The sequence below is a fragment of the Zootoca vivipara genome, chromosome 5, assembly GCF_963506605.1.
Source record: "Zootoca vivipara chromosome 5, rZooViv1.1, whole genome shotgun sequence".
NCBI classification, from domain to species: Eukaryota; Metazoa; Chordata; class Lepidosauria; order Squamata; family Lacertidae; genus Zootoca; species Zootoca vivipara.
In genome coordinates, this window is record NC_083280.1 from 47,029,034 (window position 1) to 47,051,945 (window position 22,912).

A 22,912-nucleotide genomic window follows, 5' to 3' on the forward strand; every position below is an offset into this window, starting at 1 on the left:
GCTATCACAAGTTGTGAATAAAATATTATACACAGGATTCCAGCTCAGAAGTTTGAGAGGGTCAGTCAAATGAGCAGCCAGTTCATCACTATGTTTTTCCTTAACTTGTTTCTTTTTCTTAAATTGCCTCCACCATCAATTTGCCCAAATCTTGTATTTAAACACACTCTCAAATAAAACACCCAGTGCTCTACACTTTCCAGTTATTTTCAAGAGCTAGACTCATATTTCTGTGATGGATCATTCAGAAGGACAAGCATGTGCTATGTACAGCATGCAGATGAGTGCCTAAGCAGGCAAACAGTTCCACAGAGGCCACTGAGGAGATTCTTTGCAGTACCTGTTACTTGGTTATTAAGAAAATAAAATTCCTAGGTACAAAGTCATAAAAATACCACACTACATGCAATCCCTTTATGATCAAAATGTCATTGAGACTTCACAGCTCTGGTAGTACTTATCTGTAATGTGCTAATCAGATGCATCGTGTATTGCTTACATTCATCAGTAGGAAAGGTTTTTACTTCCTTTGCAAGAATCTGTTTCCTTCAAATAAACATTTTATGAGTGTAGCCAAGGAAGCTTCAAAACCTTTTGCAAAAAACCTTAGTGTGGAGTGCCAACAATAATTCTGCTATGAATATCTTCCCAAAATACAGATCACATGGCAATTCAATATTTGGTGATTGATAGACCATTTGTGAGTTGGTATTTGTGCCTGTGTAATTACAAGTGGGACCTTAAGCAAAACATTGCTGTGTTCTTACCCCTTTACAAGAGCACTCCTGTGCAGGGTTCCAGTTAGACAACTCTGCCTTCTTCTCAGGTACCATATGCTGCAAGGGGACCAAGACAGCCAATTCACTCCCCCACCTCTCTTTGTGATTCCAACTGACGCTAAACATTCTGTAGATTTTAGGACCATGCGCAGTCCTCACTGAGCTAATGTTGGGCTTTCCTCCTTAACTTTTAAAATTTATTTGCAAGATTTGTGAAGTGCTGCAATCTGAAGCATACTTGTGGCCAGTTTTCATTCTCTTCCACTCTCTTTCTGCACTCAGCCACTTAGAGGGAATGATAGTGATTTTAATTTCAAGAAGATGAAAATGATTCACTGAGCAATATTGTTTGCTTGTATGTTTATTTATTCTGAAGCATTTACTCCTGCCTTTAAAAAGGAGAGCTCTCAAGGCAGCTTTCAAACATGTGGTTAGCACAATCTAATACAAGGTCAAGCTACAGCAGCAACTAAATATCAAGGTGGAAGCCCCAGAACTGATTTTGCAATTTTGTACCGAGTTACAGGATCATAAGCCCCATTGACCTCAGTTGGACTGACTTCTTCAATAACCATGCCAGGCATAGAATTGTACTGTCAATGGTCTTACATACAACCACAAGAGGACAAGGGAGTTATTTCCTGGTTCCTAAAGAGAACCGTGATAGTAACAGATGAACATGTCTGTGGAGAGAGCTTCATAATTCCTCTCTCCAATAACCACCCATCTAATCTCAGAGGATAGACTGTAGATGTGTTCATTAATTCTCGCTACTCAGCAATGCTTCCCTGATCAAATTGGTAGTCCCAGGAATCTGAAAAGTAAGGAGATAATGATAATGTATCTTCTTCAGACATCCAAAGGAACATGTTGGGAGGACTCAGACTGAGTAGGGGATGTGAGGAAACATCTTTGCCCAGTCCGCTCTTTTCTTGACTTCTGTGCTTTTAGCACTAAGGTCTGCAGGAAGATTCTAACCTTGTCACATTCATTCTCCCTGTGATGGGGAAGCCTGGTTGCGATCAGGTGTAGGCTTTTAATCACGTGCAGTTGAATGTGGTTGGAATCTGCCTTCAGACTGTTATGTTGAAGGTTGGAAGAGGATTTAGCATGCATGGGCTTGTGTGCATTCCCCAGCCCCACATTTAATTTGATACTTTAGACACCTGAACAGGGCTTGCATCTCATCTACAGTAGTTGGACTCTATGTGTGGAAACACTGGGAGATAACACAGGTGCATTCACCAAGGAAAAACCCTATGGCTCTTATCAGGCATTTAAGGCTGCTGTACTCTCCTGAGAAGGGAATGGAGTCCACTTTTATGCACTGCCTGTAAAATATGGACCATAGAAGTTTAGTTGTGTTAGACCCACCACAAGGACTGTGAACACATTACTGGCTTGTAATGCAGCTAGGTTATTCTTTTTCTCACACAGACTTAGATGCCAACCAAAATTGACGCCTTTCACCTGAACTGTGTATTAGTTTCTGTCTGTCTTGAGAAACAATGGAGTGTGCCTCCAGGGTGAAGTCAAACTGCTGCATTAACAACACTGAAGTGACCTCCTCAGGGTGCAAAATTGGGCAGTTCGTAAGGAGGTCCTGGGCTGCACAGATAACAAGACTCCCCTCTCAGTCTCTCTGATGTGGTCCAAAGGAAGGCAGAGCAATACATTTGGCACCAGCTTGGAGTTGCCAGAAGGGGCAGACAAGGCACCACCCAACCATTTTAGGGATTACACTCTGGATTTGTGTAGGGTTTACTCCTTAGCCATTTATTCTCCCGAATATATCCTGCAAGGCAGAGGAGGTTTAAGATCAGGGTTTCTTTCCCTTCTCCTAGATGGGCTACCTTCTCAGGTTGATCAGCCCCATCTGCCCCATCATGCTCTTTCTGGGGTAGTGTGTCCCCCTTGGTCCCCACTCTGCACTCAGCTCTCACTATAAACTGTCACCATGTAACAGCAGCCACAAGCCAGGAAATGGCCAGCTAAACCGGGTGAGGGTAGCCAATGGGTCTCATCAATTGTAACATTTGTGCATTTGGAAAGTGAAAAGGTGCTCATTTGATTCATAGAATGATTCATACATCAAAGGGCAACACGGATGCTAGTGCAGACCTAGCCAATGTGAACTGTAATTTATAAAACTCAGCAATTACAAAGCAGAATACCGCACTGTGCATCTCAACCGCACTGTGGGGAGAGAAAGGGCATATTCCTACCCTTTTATTTCATTTATGTTTGTTTCAGTGGCAAGCATTTTAATGAAAATAATCCCCTTATCATTTGGGGCAATGTTCTTGGATTTCCACCTATATATTCTAATTATAATTTCATTGCCATTTCATAATTTATTATGGTTTTTATTTACTAGGGGAGGGAAATCAGTTTACAATGCAATTACATACTTCTCTACTAAGAAGTAAGTGCCATTGAGTTCAAGGAACTTACCCCTAGGTAAGTGTGTATAGGATTGTAGCCTGAATCTCAGAAGGGCATTGCTTTTTGTATTCTGCTGGCAAGTAATTGAGGACATACTTTCCAAGTTTAGTGTCTTCCAGGGCACCTTCAGGTCTCTTAAGACTATTTCATACTGACCACATAAGCCCCGACACTAACCTCTGGCATTGATTAATTTCTTGAAGGAGATGATAGCTGAAATCTAAGACAGTCACCCTCACCTCTTATCTCTCAACATTCCCCACAGCTTGCACTGCCAATGCAGGTCTTTTGGAGAGATTCATAGCAAAGAACAGAATGAGAGTTTGGGAGAAAAATCTTAACTTCTGCATGCATGCATGCATTTGGCCAGGTATGTCATAGCTTCCAGTAGATGAAGTTATATCTCTCTAATTATCTGCTCAGGACTTGTGAACCGGAACAGACAGTCACCTTAACAATGAGAGATTCAATCTACAGAATTTCAGTGATTTTCCAAAAAAGAGTAATTTCATTTTACTTTCAGAGTTCTGGGACCAGGGATGGTGGTGGCTAATTTGATAATATTGACATACCACTCTTCATATTACAGTATTTGAATTTAGGAATGGTGTGCAAGATAAAAATAATGTAATAAAAACTAAAGAGTGAATCAGTTCCTTAAAAGCTAATATTCACAGAGAGTAAAGGCCCCATTTACACCATACATTTTAAGCATTATGAGACCACTTTAAACAGTGATGGCTTTCCACAAAAACTCCTGGGGCTGTACTTTGTTAAAGGTGCCCTCACAGAGCTATAACTCCAGAGTGGCTCAACAAGCAATCCTTTTCATAATAAAGAGTAGCAAGAATTTTCTCTTTTGGAAGTCAAGGAATTTCCCAAGTCCATGGGAAACCCCTCTGCTACAGGTCTAGCACAGTTTGACTGCCCCCTCTGGACATATTGAGTAAAACATCTCCCTGAGAGCCTGATGGGCATTTTAGGCAGCTCTGCCACATAGCTATAGTCCATACGTAGAAGAGGTACACATTATCATGCAGCCTTGAGATCCATATTTCCTGTGGATTAGGCTCATTATCCTAAACATGGGACTATGGGTGTTCTGCTTCCGCAAAAAAAAATAAAAAAAAAATCCTGTGCTTTGGGCAAAGGTTTGAGGTTAGTTTTTTTAGATCTGCTATGCCAAGTTAGGAAAATCTCATTAATTCATCTCCAAAGCCCCAAATGTAAATGAGAGCCTGGCTCCGGCACAGTCTACAGGATGTTATCACAGCTGTCTTCCTCCTTTGCAATCTGTTGCAGTGCCAAACGAGGGAAGCGCAAGGCAAGTTGGCGGGCTGTCTGAATTATACATTCAAATTGCCTAGTGCTTAAAACCCCCTAAAATCCTAATGGCTTAATTAAGCCAGAAACGTTATGTCATGTGTCTCTTTAAGTCCTAACTTCAGACTCCCTCTTTGTAAAAATGAGCAGGCTGTGAGAGAAGGAGCTTAGAAGGTAGCTACGCACATCAGCTTCCCATGGCCCCCAAGGAAAACAAGGAATATATTCTTTGACAAGTAGATAGATAGAACTTGCTTTTTATGCTGCCTTGTAGCGATGGCAGAGTATGCTGGTCACCTCACCATTTGTTGTTGAGTGGTCACCCTTTTCCTCACACCAGTTGAAAAATTGTGTCCAGAAATTGGTTTTGCAGAAATTAACAGCTCCATTAAACAAACCTTGTCTTAACAACATAAAAACTTCATTGGGTCAGGACAAGGATATCCTATAAGTTTGGATCAGGACAAGGATATCCGTAAGTTTGTTCCACATGATTTAGATTAGCTATAATTTGTTGAATGTCAGTTGCTGGAGAAAAAAACGGGGAGAGTGGTCTTGTGTTTGAATCTTGCTTGCTGGTTCCCCACAGGCTGTCCACTGTAAGAACAGAATGCTGGACTAGCTGGGCCTTTGGCGTGATCCAGCAGACACTTCTTATTTTCTTATGTTTTATTGAGAACCTATTAAAATTCCAAAGCAGCTATCTTAGTCAAAAAGTCTCTGCAAAGGAAGAAATGGTTAACTGCAAAAAGTAGATCTTAACGCAACGTCCTGTCAATTTAATATGAAGCACCAGCTTAATATTTAAAACATTTCTTTGTACTGCCTTTTTTTAAACAAAATAATTCAACATAGCTAACAATAGCATCTAACAAAGCAATACCGCAAAACAATAAAATCAACAACAAAAAGGAAAACACAAGAGCTTTCGTCCCTTAAAATATCAAAAGAATCATCTCGCAGATGACCACAGCGGCTGGAGACAATCAGTCAAGTCTTCTATCCACTGCAGCGACTGGAGAGGGAATGATGGCTGGGAGGAACACAGAAAATAAATGCCCTGGTACACCTGCGTCAGCACAACCGGACAAAACATGTCTCTCCCATATCTGTCTGTCATAGCCAATAAATAAAACATTAAAATATATGCAACCCAACGGAGAAGTTTCCACATAAATCTAAATCTAAAATAAAGATACAAAACGCCAACAGCACACCCCCCCAACCACATCCCAGCCCCAGAGTCTTGCTCAGCAGGCTCTGCTTTTGCAGCTGCATTCAGTCAGGACCCTGCTCCCCCAGGTCAGGTAGAAAAGGCCTGCAAAGGCTCACAGCCAAGAAGAACACCACAGAACCCTATGGGACACAGCAGGTCAATCAGCATCACATTCTAAAGCAGGCACCCCCAAACTGTGGCCCTCCAGATGTTTTGGCCTACAACTCCCATGATCCCTAGCTAACAGGACCAGTGGTTGGGGAAGATGGGAATTGTAGTCCAAAACATCTGGAGGGCTGAAGTTTGGGGATGCCTGTTCTAAAGCCACCTTTCTGGGAAGGATTGGAATCACTGTAACAGGAGCTCCAAGTTCCATCCCAACTGGCCAGTCCAGAAGGATCAATACTAAAATGCATTGATTGGTTCTATGCCGCTTCTTCATCAGACTGTGCCCAAATTTTTCTAGATAATCAGTATCATTTAGAAAACCTGGAACCGAGAGACCACCATGCAGAAGTAGTTCACTACTAGTGCACTTGCTACACTAACTCATAGGTGGGTTGCTGTTGCTTCCTGTGAGAGAGAATGGGCCAAGCAGTAAAGAGGTCAGCTCAGGGCCAATGTAAGAGCCTGCCTACCAGACTGGCTCTGCTGGTGTGTTTGTACCTCACCGGCTTCCCTGCTGCCTCTACCCCTCCCTCTCCTAGTAAGCAACAGTGACCCACCCATTAGGAAGCTTCTACCTCACCTCCATGCACCCAAGCACATTGCCAAAAAATGGAATATAAAAGACTGAAATGATCCAATGCAGAGGAATCCAGGAAGGGCTTCTTCTTTTAAACTTGCCAGGATTTCACCTAATCAATCAGCATTTTGATGTGCATTTCTCCCAATGTTTATTTATTTATTAAAATATTGATATACCACCGTATCATACAAATTTATTACACTGGTTTACAACAATATAAATACTTGAAAACAGACAGTAAAATCATAACAAATTAACAAGTTAAAAGCAATATTTTTTATATTAAAAATTAAGAACTAACTTCAGTAGACCATTGTGGGAGATGTACTCTTAATTGCCTGCATAGGCCTGGCAGAATAGAAAAGTTTCTTATTCTATATTTTTTTATGTCTAAAATATAAAGTTTTGCAAATTACTTAGTATTAAGTCTATTTCCCCATTATTCACATTCCTTTAACATACACATTTTTGTATACGAAGTTTTCTTGGGAAATGGCATCACAAAATTTGGAAAAGTGCAAATTTGAAAGTGTATAGCTGCATTAGGTGGGTTTGCATTAAAAGACAAGCCAAACCCAATTTCTTCTCCAATCCTAGCCTCATAACCCCTAAGGAGTTTGACTACATGCTTGGATTGTGCAAACTGAATAGTACTCCAAACAACCTGACAAGCAAGTGTTACAGATGGAAACCTTGTAGCACCAGTTGCAAAAAAAAAAAAACCTGCATCCCAGATTGTATCTGTACCAACAACAATGCTGCAAACAGTCTGATGCACAAAGTATCTTGCAAAACTGGCACTATTCTGCCATCTATGACTTTTCTGCCTCTCTTTTTTATCTATTAATATTTGGTGGTCATTCGAACACCTAAACGCAATTAGCCCAAAAATTCAGTTATGCACTTGATGCAATTATGTACAGTGTGTGAAAAGATCAGCGCTTGTTTAACATGTTTTGCACGTTAATTACAGCACAAAAATGGTAACACATTTCCTCTGCTCAACCATTCATGATTTAATGACAATGTCACATCATTATGTTATATTCCCCCCACCACCACCACCAAACAGCAGGAATGGCCCAAGCCATTTTGTTGCTTGAGGTGAAGGACAAGATGGTGGATTCTCCATTTTGTGCACAAATCTGACTAGAATGGTAGTTGAATCTTACTTCAGCACTGGTGATGGAACAGATTCTTCCACTGCATGCTAGGGCAGAAAGCTAGCTTTGGGGCTGTAGGACAGACCATATGAAACACTTTTCTAGCCACGTTCAACCCCTCAGAATTTGCTACCCAAGGCAGCTGCCTCAGTCTGCCTAATGGAAGGGACAGCCCTGCCCAGCAGTCCTAACCTAATTTGATACCCCTCACTATCTGTGCAATGAGACACAGGAAATGTTGATTCAAGTTCCACTGCTGCTGAGATTATCTTTATAACGCCTACCGGTAGTAGGGAAGGGCAATGGCTAGAGGGAAAGTGTCTGCTCAGCATGAGGAAAGTCATAGGATCAAGCCCTGGCATCTCCATGTGGGCTGGCAAAGGAATCTGCCCAAGATGAAAGACAACTGCTGCCCATCAGAGCAGACATTACTCAGAATAACACAGCTTCCCATGATCATAGTGTATACCAGTCTGAAGCATAAGGGAAATGGCCCTGTGGAAGCCATTGAAAAAGGAGTTTAAGGCTTCACTGTCCACACCCAATCTTTCCCCAGAGAAGATGGAACCTTCTCTGTTGGCAAAATATCTACCTGATACTACTAACTGAAACATCAGAGTTGAGGGTCAAGAGAAGAGGCTCCTGGTTGTTCATGGATCCTGATTCTTTTACTTTCTTAACATAACAGAATGAAATTTAGTGGCCTGTGCATGCCGGCATAACATTAGTGAGTCAAAATACATTGTGACAATGTGAATACCCTGCAGTATTAGTGGCTTTCTGAAATGTCTAATTAAATCTTTGTAGCTTTGCAAATTAAGCAAGGGTGGGCCTGATGGCAGAATAGATGCCTCTTTTGAATGCTAATTGACTGAATCTTTTCATTTCCTCTGTGAAGCCACAATTGGAGGGAGTGGGGTCCCTGCCGTAGGCTTAATTTATCCCAAATCTCCATATGATATAGTTCACAGACAAGTTATATGGAGGACATGACCTCTGGGCCAACACAACCCCAGTGCAAGCAGCATTTCCTAGTGGCAATATGTGGAAGTGGGGTGGCTGAAATATGTGCTGCCATGTTCATGTGAATCACATGCTATAAAGTGGTGTTTATTATGTGGTTGTTGTTGTGTATTGTGTCAAAGGATTTTATATCTGTACAGTATTACTATTGTATGTATTTGCATTAGGGTAAAGTAACTGCCTTTTGTTCCAGAAGGTACAGTTGTTGTTTTATATGAACTTTCAGTGTTTTATATGAGCTTTTAAAATGCAAAACTGGAGCAAAATGGTACACACACACACACACACACACAGAGCAGCAACAGCATAACCTCTTCTAAGGACAGCTAGGCACGAACAGCCTCTCAGAATTCTCCACTGTATTTATGGGGAAAGAAATTGAGGAGACAATTTTGCCAAATTTATCCAGGAGAAGATGAATCTAATCTTGGAATTAATTTCAGTGATCCCCCCCCCCCAGTGCATTCATTTTAGGCAATTACTGGGTGAAGAAGCTGGGTTTGTGTCATTCCCATGTGGGGTATTTTCCAGGTTATTTCTCTGTGTTGGTACCCCACATTTCCATTTTGTCACATTTTCCTGCCTGTACAGGATTTTGCAGTCATCCTACCTTTCTGATCAGAACAACCTGAACATCCCAAAGGCAAAGCCATCAATATTAAGTTAGAAACCAAAGTGATATTGACCTCAATCCCTTCCATAATTCTTAGTAATCAGCCTGGAGTCTTTTTCTCTGTAAATGATACATGGAGAAACCATTGACTCTTGTTTCTAGATCTATAAGAAGCCTCCACTTTCCTCTTAAGCCTCGAAGTCAAAACAATTAGGACTTGATTAAATCTTATCATCAAGTCTTTTACTTCTGATGGAGGCCTTTTTGCCCTCCCCTCCAGTTCTGATGCTCAGCACTTAGATCTCATCATGAATTAGTCAAATATATTGCATGTCAAGAATAATTAATGGAAAGGTTCTGACATCAGGCCTGTGCCATTGACAATCTCATAAAAGAGCTATTAACCCCAGGTTAGCCCTACTCAGAGCTTATTCATATAAACCCAGAAATGGAGAGGTTCACAATTAGATACACAGGACATCATCTCCATAAGGGGTGTTGGGAACATGGTGAATGAAATAGCCTGATGAAGTAGGTGTTTGTAATCTGGATCAGACAAAGCCCTCTCAGCCAAAAAAGCTATTCAGTAATAAATAGGGCAGTGTAACACCAGCACTATTCACTCTGACTAAAGCTCATATTGATGCCAGGTAGTCATCACTACTCAATGTAAAACTCCACAGTGCTGCACTTCCTACAGTGCCATTCCTTGCTGCCCTGCATGTCACTACACAGGTTGTGGGGAAAGGAGCCTTTGTTCTTGATTATCCCTATTAAAATTAATCCAATAAGTTGTTTCTCTTGCCTCCACACCTCCCGCTTGCAGTCTGAGCCAGAAATAGCATGATACAACCTATCACAGGCCTTATAAGGCTTTTAGGGCCAATTGAATCCATGGATATAAATTAGTTGGGAAGAGAAGCTGGAAATGTGTTGCCTGTCATGAGTATTATCCAGTGGGAGCCCATGATATTAGTACAACCCCAGTCCTCATAGCATTTGTGGTTGCAAATAAAGTGGCAGCTGAATCCAGTGAGATCACATTTGTTTGGCTACCAAAATAATTTGAAAAGCCCTTTTAATCATGGTTCAGTAATGTAGGCAGGGGAGAACAATTCAAGGGCAGATGGAGGACTAGTGATCTTCTGCGTTTTCAAAAGGTGTCAGGTGTATCTCTGAACTATTGTGAGGTGCCTCTTGATCACTATTTGGAAGCTGATTAATCTCAGGTATGTGAATAGCCTATCAAGCCAGTATTGTTTCTAGTCCCCCCCCCGCCCCGCCCAGGAGTTTCAGTAGCTTCAAGATTTTGTCTGACTGGGAACCTTGAATCCTTTCTGGATCAGACCTGTGAGACGAGTGAGCAAAACACCTGAAATTGACAGCTGACCTGTTCAGGTTTAAAAATGGCCTTTCTGCTTGGCACAAAACAGATGTCTCCAGGAAAGCACAGACAGAAAGGAAAAAGCCATTAGTAATTGCTGATTAGCAAAAGAAAGCTCTAGGCCCAGGGATTTAATTATGTTAATCTCACCATCAATCTTAATGTAGGCAAGAATGCAATCCTTCTAAGAAACAAGACCATTGATGCTCAGACCGAATTCCTGCTTTTCCTTTATTTGCTGAGGTCATTGATCATGGCTTTCAAGTAGAAGTATCTGTGAGCAAGGTGAGATAAGGCTGGCTTGTGCGGATGTGTTTGAGTAACTGATACCTAAGCAGGGTAATGCTACCTATGACAGAAGAAATGTTAAGATTGTTTCTGAAGCTTGTGTTTGCAAAAGTGCAGCAATAAAAAAAGTGCAAGTGTTACTAGTGAGAGGGAAATATTTCACCTCAGTATTCTTCTAGTACATGGGTAGGCAAACGAAGGCCCAGGAGCTGGATCCAGCCCAATCACCTTCTAAATCCGGCCCGTGGACGGTCCAGGAATCAGCATGTTTTTACATGAGTAGAATGAGTCCTTTTATTTAAAATGCATCTCTGGGTTATTTGTGGGGTGCAGGAATTCGTTCATATATTTTTTCCAAAATATAGTCCAGCCCCCCCACAAGGTCCGAGGGACAGTGGACCGGCCCCCTGCTGAAAAAGTTTGCTGACCCCTGTTGTAGTACTCTTGCCTCGCTCTTTCTGCCCTGCTTGGGGGAGGGACTGCAGTCATTGGGAAAATACTCTCATCCTCCTGCCCTCTCAGATCTGTTCTGGAAACAACATGGAAGCCCTCATTGTCGATGCCACCGTTTCCCCCACAAAATACCTCTCTGGAGGGTGCTATGTTGTGAAGTAGCAGCATTCTGGGTGTATTATGGTGAATTAAGTTGACCGTCCCAAGTTGACAGTCCCAACCCAGAAGGTTGAGAAAGCACTGTTGAGTATTGATTCCTACCTCCTCAAATTTCACTTCATTCCCTGCCCAATTGCCAGCATTCCTCACCATCACTTTCACTAAGGGTGAATGGGATATTGAAAAGGGGAGAATTTTTGGCTCAACACTCATTTTTTTAAAAAAATATTTGTTTTGGAGAGTTTTCAATTGGAATATCCTGATGCTTAGATGAGAAATCATGCTGGGGTGGTTGCAGTTGCTGAACTATACCTGTCTCATTTACTGTGCTAGTAGTTGTTAATAGTGGATGGCACTTGCTCAAAAGCTATTTAATGAGTAATTTTCAGAGAAAAGCTGCTGAATTAATTGGCTAGTTATAAGACACCAAGTCCCCAGTAGCTGCAGAGAGAGGCCATCTGCACCACCCTTGGTGTCAGGGGTGGTGCACCAAGGACATTTTAGTAAATGCTTCATTAAATGGTGGCTTCTTGAATTTTCCTTTTAAGTTCTCAGCGACATTTGTAGACTTGAATTGACTTTGGAAAGCTACCTTGACTTTCAGTTACCCCTAAAAATGGAGCCAAAGGAATTGATTAAGTGTTATGTAAATTAAGTCAAGTTTGCACGAATCTAAAATTGAAGTTTCCTTTTAAAATCAATGGGGAGAGAGGTCTGAATTGGGCTACACTTTCAGTCAATGCATTCATGTAATCTTTTAGACACGGCATTAAATCCAAAATCCAACAAAAGTAGAAAAAAGTATGGGATATATATCCAACTAAAGGTGCAATCCAGACTCCATTTGGGCAGTAGCAAACCCCAACCAAAGAATAGGCCAGGGGTCCCCAAACTAAGGCCTGGGGGGCAGAAGCGACCCAATTGCCTTCTAAATCCAGCCCACGGATGGTTCGGGAATCAGCATGTTTTTGCATGAGTAGAATGTGTCCTTTTATTTAAAATGCATTTCTGGGCTATTTGTGGGTCCTGCCTGGTGATTTTACATGAGTAGAATGTGTCCTTTTATTTAAAATGCATCTCTGGGTTATTTGTGGGGCATAGGAATTCATTCATATTTTTTTCCAAAATATAGTCCGGCCCCCCACAAGGTCTGAGGGACAGTAGACCAGCCCCCTGTTGAAAAAGTTTGCTGACCCCTGGCATAGGCCATTGCCATGTCTGCATTCCTGGGCAGAAGCCAAGGACAGCCAATTTGCTGTGCAAACCTTCCACAGTTTTCAATGGACCTCCACTGGCGATTGGTTCTGCCAGTGCATCCATGCAGCTCAGACCTTGCCATCGCTCTGCCCTAGCACCGTCAAGGTCACTTGAAGCGAAGCTGCTGTGGGAGGGTAGCTGCATAACTCTGCCCCAGCCTTTACCCAAATCACTCAGCATCTCTAAGGTAATATTCTTCCCTTGTTGGAAGCTTGAAGTACTAATAAAGATCCCACTGTTTCTCCTTTCCCCCAAGTACTACTCATGCATCTACACTTTTCTCTCTTTGGGGCTGGCTGTTGAACAAAGTCCCTAGCATTCGCACCACTGGCTTTAAGCTTACATATCACCTCATAAGAAACTCCTTGACACCCACAGGGGACAACGTATTGGAAACATACAGTATTAGAAATCAGCAGGGAAAAGGTGAGTATTGCAGTGCCAACTCCTTGCATAGTGCCAGTGTAGGCACCTTGCTGTGCATATATAAATATAAAGCTGATCCTGGATGAAACATAGCAAAAACCAATTGTCTTTGATATAGCTGGAGTATGTAAGGAAATCAGCAAAAGTTGAGAGATCTGTATGTACTGTGCAAGGCTTGTAAACAGCTTCAATGCAACAGTTAATCGGGAGCTCTTTTTACATACTGGTTGTACAACTAGTTATTTCATGCTCCATAGATAAGAGGATTTGTTTTTGCCCCTTAATGATAAGTGTAGAAAACTAAATGATTAAAACCTACCACACCAGAATGAAGAATGCTTATTTAAAGAAAGATTAATCTGAGTGGATTAAGTCCAGTCACTCAAAAGGCATAATCTACAAACAGAGATTTGAACAACTAGGAGGGAAAGTCTCATTATGTGAAAGAATTTTTTAAAAAAATATTTGCAGGACAATGTGCATGTTGCTGGATAAGGGAAAAATGGTGATTGTGTACTATGGAAGTGGGAAAAGACATTGGATTCTGTTGCTGACACACACAAACACACACTTGTTGCATTTTGAGCTTGGAAAATCAATTATACTGCTCCCTACATGACCATATTTCAGCCTCTTTGCACACAAGTATGTATGATTTGTACCTTAATAAACAGGAATGGATTAACTGTTCTTGAGAACCTGCACCTAAATATTGCATCTCTCCCTCCTGCATAAATCTTCTGATAAAATTTTATATTTTAGATACTGTTAGCAGCAAATACACACACAAACATATATCAAAGTTTACCATTACAACTACTAAACTGCAATCAGTTATATATTATATGTATGCTGCATGCGTGCGTGCACACACACACACACACACACACACACAGAGAGAAAGCACATAATATATAAAACCAAATATGTCATTTAAATTTACTACATTTCCATTTGGACAAGAATTCTCTAAGCCCAACAATACACTTCTAGTGGGACAGAAATCTCAGATGCTATTACATCAAATGAAATATTCAGTGAGAGAAATGGATGGGGCCTCATTTGACCTTGTTATTTCACCTCTGCCAGCAACACAGAAAGAACAGGTTCAACAAGCTATTGTCATTCCTGCACACTGAAACAAAAGTAAACATTATGTACTGTAAGGAGCTTAACAGGTCTGAAATGGGAAGGGGGGAGAGATGGATTATATGTATTTTATTGCAGCAATGTGAGAGATTGAAAACTGTGTGTACTTTTGGATGTTATATAATATTTTTTGAACGGTTGCTGAAGAAACAGTGAGAATGGCTCCATCAAGCTTCTTTTTCAGATCTGGTGCAAAACAGGGTAGTGCCTGAGATGGAACTATGTTGCCACCACCTTCTGCCACTGCTCTCCTCCTCCTCCTCCTCCTCCTCCTCCTCCTCCTCCTCCTCCTCCTCCTCCTCCTCCTCCTCCTCCTCCTCCTCCTAACCTCTGCTGCCATCGATCCTATCCTCCTCCCCTTCTGCCCACTTGTTGCTGACAAAGCTTTGAGAAGTCCTTCCTCAGAGTGAGGCATTATGGGTGAGCTCTGTGGCTCATCCTGACTCATTATTGAGCTGGTTCTGTTCTTACATAATGCTAGTAGTGGGAAAGCACATCTGTTCTATAGATAGATGCTTACCTTAAATCTATAGATGGGTTTTCTGACAACGCGGGCCTTATGCCACCTCTGATTTGGATGCTACCTGGGAAACACAAACAGGAAGAATAAAGTGGTACCTCGGTTGTCAAACTTAATCCATTCCGGGAGTCTGTTCAAGTCCCGGAATGGTTTGAAAACTAAGGCGCAGCTTCCGATTGGCTGCAGGAGCTTCCTGCACTCAATGGGAAGCCATCGAAACCACATCGGACATTCGCCTTCTGAAAAATGTTCGCAAACTTCCAGGTTTGTGGCATTTGGGAGCCAAGCTGTTCAACAACCAAGGTATCACTATATAGAGAATCAACAGTTAGCTTTGGTGAAAGGCAAATCAAGTATCTGGAACAAAAAAATAGCCCAGACAGGTGATATAAGAGCTCCTAGATGTCTTCTCCCACTTGATAGAGTGTGGCAAATGTTTCCACAAACCTTCCACTTCTGTGAGACAGGGTAGGCTGCAAGGCTCCCTATGTTACTTCCTCTGAGGCTACAACCACCTGTGTTTTTTGTCCAGGACAAAACTGCTGGGACGTTGACTCCGCTGTTACAGCACATTAATCTCCAGAGGTGTCCAGATCACTTTCTAATCCTGTTACATTGGGTGAGTTTCAGTTAGTAAGGCTTGAGGACATTGTTTTGCTCTGTGCAATCTCTGAGGAAGGCAGAAAAGCAGCTTGTCGGTCAAAGTGAGGTTTTGCTGACTGCCAGCATGAGGCCTTGGTACTTGCTGATCACAATAATGTTTTGCTGAAAGGCTGAGAAACATGGGGCAGAGTGTGCAATGAATCCTTGAAGAAGATAATATGTGCTAAAGAAAATGGGCGGGATTCAAGTAACTTGCTGCATGAGCAAGACAACGTCTTGTTGCCTTGTTCTGTGGCCTTGTTGCCACTCAAGAATGCAGATAAGTTTCTTCATATTGCTATGATTTATTTATTTTTGAAGGGGGAGGCTGAATGCCTAGACCCCATTCTGGATCCCATTCCATACCTTGGTTGGTTTAAAGGTAAGCATTTGAAGGGATGTCAAAATGTGGTCTGCCCCCTTCTCATCCCGAATTAACCCAAGCAGAGAAATCGTGTTTGTATATGCCATTAAGAAGCATTAGCATAGGCGTGGGTGAATTGTAGGCACTATACGCTTGCAAAATAAAAAAAGAAGAAAAGAGAGAGAAATATGGAGCAGTGCATAGAATAATTGCCTTGAAATGGCTTATCTTCATAACAATAGGATATAGCTGGCCCAACAGCCTCCCAACTCCGAAGCTATGAAGAAGGGTCAACATGTAATTATCTAACGCAGAGCATTGCCATGATAATTAAAGGCAATTACTTTTAATACTTGATCAAAAATAAACATTATCTACAGCACTTTGCTATCTCACAGAGAATATAATGCTGTCAAAGTAATTACTGTTCTACAGTTACCCAGCAGTTGCCAGCAGCAGGGATGTTAACTTGTATTGAAGTCTTGGTTGTGTGATTCTGCTTTGCTTGACTGGAGTGGTTGGATGTGTCTCCTTGAAAAGCGGATATATGTTTTTAGACTGGAAAAAATGCATATTATACTTGATGGAAGGCTGCCACTAACAATTGCTATTATCAATCCTGCCATTCCTTCACACATGGGATCACTTATTCCATGTCCTGACATCACCATGTCTTGCATTTCTCCATCTGAAGCAGCCAAATATGAAGTGGGAGTGGGGACATGCATAATATGTTTGTCATAGACCTTAGGGAACAGATCTTGAATATTATAGCAGGGTGGGGATTTGATATAGAGATGCCATTTGGGGCAGTAGCCTTTCATCAAGTGTAACAGGGACTTAGTGGTAATTCTGCATGTCACGATACTGCAAATAGGTTTTAGGTTGATAGGCTACATCTGCTTCTAGGAGTTGCATCATATGTACTTTTCTCCATCTCAGAAGGTAAAGGTAAAGGGACCTCTGATCATTAGGTCCAGTCACGGATGTCTCTGGGGTTGCGGCGCTCATCTTGCTTTACTGGCCGAGGGAGCCGGCGTACAGCTTCCAGGTCATGTGGCCAGCATGACTAAGCCGCTTCTGGTGAACCAGAGCAGCACACGGAAACGGCGTTTACCTTCCTGCTGCAGCGATACCTATTTATCTACTTGCACTTTGATGTGCTTTTGAACTGCTAGGTTGGCAGGAGAAGGGACAGAGCAACGGGAGCTCACTCCGTCACGGGGATTCAAACCGCCAACCTTCTGATCGGCAAGCCCTAGGCTCTGTGGTAAATTGCTTCAGTCATCTGCTACTCACACCTTAACCACACCTCTGTCTGCCTCACTGCTTTTCCCCAGGGAAAACCAATATTTAACTGGATCTCAACAAATGGCAATTTGGTTTACTGAGGATTGTCATTTGTTCCTATTTAGTGCTGGAGATCAGCTTTTCCAGGGGAAACTGGTGGGGCAAAGGCAAAATCTTTAGGCACAGGGCAAGCAGAAGTGTGGACAAGCCCATACTCATGTCAACTTAATTTCTATCCCATTAGAGCACACACACACACACACACACACACACACACACACACACACACACATTCACTCTTTGAAAAGCCTAATTGATTCCTGTGGCTCTCCCTTTGCTTGATACTTCTCCTACTTCCTGCCTTCTCTAAGCAAAGGAAGGTTAGTGATGAAGCGGCCCCATTTCTTATTCAGGATCAGATCAAAAAAGGACTATATCGACCTTGAAATAGGCCAGATTTTTCAAGCAGCATGAGTTTGCATTTCAAAATTTTGCACAATCCCTAAACTATGACTGATGAAGTATTGAACAACATTAGCCTTTGCTATGCACAGCTGGAAGACAAAAGTAATTGGGAATAGTTTGTGTATAATAAGCTAGGACTTCAGGAATTTCAGAACAGCAGTCATTGTTGTATTATCAGAGAGTATGGGCATTGCTGTGTGTGAAACACATTGACTCTAAATTAACCGATTATGTTACCCCTGAAGAACACATCCCCCTAATGAACGAAGTTTCCTATTTGTTGAAATGGCAATCCAGAATAACATCTGCACCTCTCTTGGTTGTCTTAAATTGGCTTTAGAAACTGCTGTGGTCTTCTCCCTGCACTCGCTGTATTCTGCAGCAATAGATATCGTATAAAATTTGCAGTTGTTGTCAGGCATCAACTTAAAGTCATAATTCCTAGAGCAGAAAGATTTGGAAACTATTACTAAAAATCATGGATCAGGGATGGTCCTCCCCCCATGCTGACTGGGGCAGATGGGAATTGGAGTCCAAGCACATCTGAAGGGCCACAGGTTCCCAATCCTTGTAATAATGCATCACACAATGTTCTTCTGAATGCAGTGGTACCATTCGACTTCCGAAATGTTCGAAAACCAAGGCGCAAAGGAGGGTCTGCAGAAAACTGAAAAAAATAACATGTACACTCAGCACAAGCCCAGTTACAGGTATCTGAAGAAGTGTGCATGCACACGAAAGCTCATACCAATGACAAACTTAGTTGGTCTCTAAGGTGCTACTGGAAGGAATTTTTTAATGTTTTAATTTTGTTTCAGCACAAGCCGTTTGACTTCCAAGGCGCGTTTGAAAACGGTATTCGAAAACAGAAACGTTCAGCTTCCCGTACGTTCAAAAACAGGGGTACCACTGTAGTCCCTGCTCAGTGACCAGATGTATTTTGCTTTCATTTTCATGAATATATTGCTGATTCCAGTAAAAGTGTTCATTTCTATAGAAAATGAAACAATCATAACGGGAGCAATAACAATAATGCTACTTAGAATGGTGGCTTCTGGGAAAGATTCCTAAGGAGAATGAGCTCCAGCCAACCCAATTCTAATGGGACACATAGTTTTGGAAGAAAGGGCCAGTGAGGACCCTAACCCATATAGAAACCTGCACAAGAAATGATGATGTAGTAATCCAGCAATCATGCTGCGTTCTGAAAAGTTCATTCTAAATCTTTGTCATTGCTGAGACAGCGATAGTGTTTCAGTTTTACAATGACTTTGATATACATTGTGGCAAGAATTCTCCCATGAAGCTGGAATCCTGAGAATGCTTATTAATGAAGTCAAGTGTCATTCTTCTCATTTAAACTTGCTTCTGAGTAATAGGATTGGACTATAAGCACAAGAATATGCTATTCTGAATCATTACATTGATCCATCTAACTCACTATTGTCCACACTGGCAGTGATGGTTAAGCTCCTCTGGGGCAGTGTTTTGCACTGGAGTGGGGTGAGAAGTTCAGGTAACAGACAGGTGTGATGCCTCTGCAGATTTCTCTCAATGGCAGTGCCTCTGCACTCTGCTTTCGCTGCCCTATGTTAGTGCAGTATCCATTGCTGCCACCTTCTAATTTCAGCCTCTGGACTTTATTTTCTGACAGCACCCTGTTTTTTAAATGGACTAGAAGACATTTTAATGACCATATCATAGTAGCAAACAGGTTCAAAATTCAAAACAATTTTGGAAGACAAGTATAAAAGGAATCTGGTACTGATTACTAACATTTTGCTCACAAAAGTATATACAGTGGTGCCCCGACTTACGAATTTAATCCGTTCTGAAGGCACCTTCGTAGGTCGAAAAATTCGTAAGTTGAAGCAACCCTATCTAAAAATTCGTAAGTCGGAAAATCCCTATCTAAAACTGCCACGGTTTCCCCCCGGATGTCGAGACATTCGTAAGCATGCGGCCATTATCCCCATTCATAAGTCGAAAAATTCGGTTGTTGAGTCGTTCGTAAGTCGAGATGCCACTGTATTACTTTGTGTAAATAAGTAAAAATGAAACTGGTATGGAGGTTCCATGGGTATCATAGGTTTGATCCACGCAGAATAAAACATTTGCAAAGTTAAGCAGGGTCCAATATAATTTCAAATTGAATGGGGGACTGCATGTTGAGATTCTTGCATTGCACGGAGTTGGAATATAATAATAATAATAATAATAATAATAATAATAATAATAATAATAATAATAATATATTATTTATACCCCGCCAATCTGGCCGGGTCTCCCCAGCCACTCTGGGCGGCTTCCAACAGAAGAATAAAACACAATAATCTATTAAACATTAAAAGCCTCCCTGAACAGGGCTGCCTTCAGATGTCTTCTAAGAGTCTGGTAGTTGTTTTCCTTTTTGACATCTGTTGGGAGGGCGTTCCACAGGGCAGGCGTCACTACCGAGAAGGCCCTCTGCCTAGTTCCCTGCAACTTGGCTTCTCGCAACGAGGGAACTGCCAGAAGGCCCTCGGTGCTGGACCTCAGTGTCTGGGCAGACTGATGGAGGTGGAGACGCTCCTTCATGTATACTGGACTGAGGCCATTTAGGGCTTTAAAGGTCAGCACCAACACTTTGAATTGTGCTCGGATTGGCCTTGGTGTCCCTTCCAATTCTCCATACCCTAGAGTTGACTTTTGGATCATCAGTGGGGAAGTGTTTCTTGTTATATGAAAGCCATCCAGAAACACTTGATTGGAAATGGTTTGACTTAAGGTCGTAACACAGGTAAGCTGCTTTCATGTCATGGTGCTTCTCTGGACAGTTGGGCTGATCCAATAGGAAACAGCTTTTCAGGCTTACAGTTCCCACATGCAGAGGTCAATGTGTCACAGACGTTGCTGCATGACTAACATGAAGTATAATAGTTGAGATAGGAATGTGACTCTTTGTCTTTTCTTTCCAGAAATCTTCAGAATTCTTGATGTGTATCTGACCTTGCATCGTGCAGATCAGCCATTAGTGGAAGTATAATAAGAAATGGAAATATAATAAGAAAGTACATAAACACATCCCAAGATCTTATTAGCAATGAAAAAGTACTTAAAATAATAATAAATAGGTTCAACTGCTGATTAATGCATCTACTCATTCTCCTGGCAAACAACAGGAAAGAATTTACATCTCATTAGGAAAGCAGTTCTGCAAGCAAATATTTAGCTTAGTGTTGTTTCCTGGGGCAGACAAAATTTTGATGATAAAAACCAACAATAAAATATATGTAAATCTGTTTGCAGAGTTCCCCCTTCATGTGTGTCTTTGGTAATAATCAAAAGGGGGTAGTCTAATAATTAAATGCTGCATAGGCTTTCTCAATAAGTAGCTATACATTTCTAAAAGTGTGTGAGTGAGAGAGAGAGAGTAACAAAGACAGACGTTAGCTAGGCTGTCTTGGTATTTGGGACAGATTTACATGGGAGAGATTCATCTGGCCTATCAATTGGATCAGGACAATTTTTAAATACCAATTAGTCAATTTGATTCATCTATTAATGTTGCAGACCTAATTATTGTTTTTTGTAAAACCAAATTGATTAAAATGAGAGAAGCTAGTAATCAGGCCTGTCTAGAACATATTCCCAGGGACTTTTAGATGTGTGGGGGAGGGGCATTGTGATTTTTCAGTGATGATGATTAATAATTGTCATTTTAATTTATTAAAATAAATCAGTATGTACATGGTCAACTGAATTCTTGTTGCCATTCTCTTTCATATTATTTTTTCATCAGATGTGCTTGGATTGTGCTCTTTCATGGTGAAAAGAAAAAGATAGAACAGTTAAGTCGTGGCTCAAAAATTATTCTACATAATATTTCAGGACTTGTGATCAAATGCTTCCTATATTGTTTGCATCCCATACCATCATTTGTGTCCAACACACCAAGATTTAAATGGCTTTTACCGGGGATGAGGAAAAGAATAGCAAGGAGGAGGCAAGCCGGATAGTCTTTCAATGTAATGTGATTTCTAAAGGTTAGGCAAAAAACGTATATTTTCCTTTTAAAATGTCAATTTACTCTGAACGACATTGGGGCAAAAATAACATTTGAAGTTAATGGAGAACTTTTGAAACAAGGTAATTGCCGCTGAAGCAGCTGGAGATTTCATTTTTCAAAAGCATCTCCAGCATCAATTGTGCTTGTGTCTGTGTGGCTGCAAGGCGGAAGGACAAATTAAACCTTACCTGACTATCTGCTGATCTGTAGGTTATAATATTTAGCAGTAAGACACAAAGCTACCTAGTATACTTTTTTTTTTTGCTGCTTCTTTCCTCAATAGTCAATGCATGTGAGTGTCATAATGCAATCTTATGGTCCAGTTACTCTGGCTGCGGAAGCTTCAGCTCCTACATACCTGGAATTCCCTGGCTTATCTATGTCTCCAAGGACTCAAAATCAGCAGTCAGCAAGCAGCAAATTTAGAGGTGCAGGGACCCTTTGTGATATTCACAGCTAAGCCACCTCACAGCCATGTCCATTCTAAGAGTATGCTGATCCCAATACAGATCCCCATGTGTTGCATTTCAGCTAGATCTACTATTTTCTGGGCATGTACATTGGCAAGTGATTTGAAGTGCTCCCAGTTTCTTCTTTTGGAGTGATTTAAGTTGAGTTTTTTGGGTGAAGTTCTACTGTACGTAATTTGCATACCTTCTCTTCAAATAGAAGCACCTTGTGTTTTCAGTGTTCCTAAATGCTTTTGCTATAAGAAAAAAAAACTGCTCCTTTTTCCTTTATGGGGTATCCAAGCGCCCGTATAGAGTCCTTGTGTAGGTTCTCTATTGGTAGGAGAAAATAACAGAGGCCAACCAGAGAATATTGAGAAGCAAAGCAGCTAGTAAGCATGATCTTTCTTAAACTGTTGCAACAGGGTCCTCACTCACCACATGCAGGGAGGGAGGAGAGGAACCCAGAACATTGGTATGCAAGCGCTTACTGTATATACTGTATATAGACTTTTGAAATTGCCTACCTTGTAGCTCAGTGGGACCCAGGTGGCGCTGTGGGTTAAACCACAGAGTCTAGGGCTTGCTGATCAGAAGGTCGGCGATTCGAATCCCTGCAACGGGGTGAGCTCCCGTTGCTCGGTTCCAGCTCCTGCTCACCTAGCAGTTCGAAAGCACATCAAAGTGCAAGTAGATAAATAGGGACCG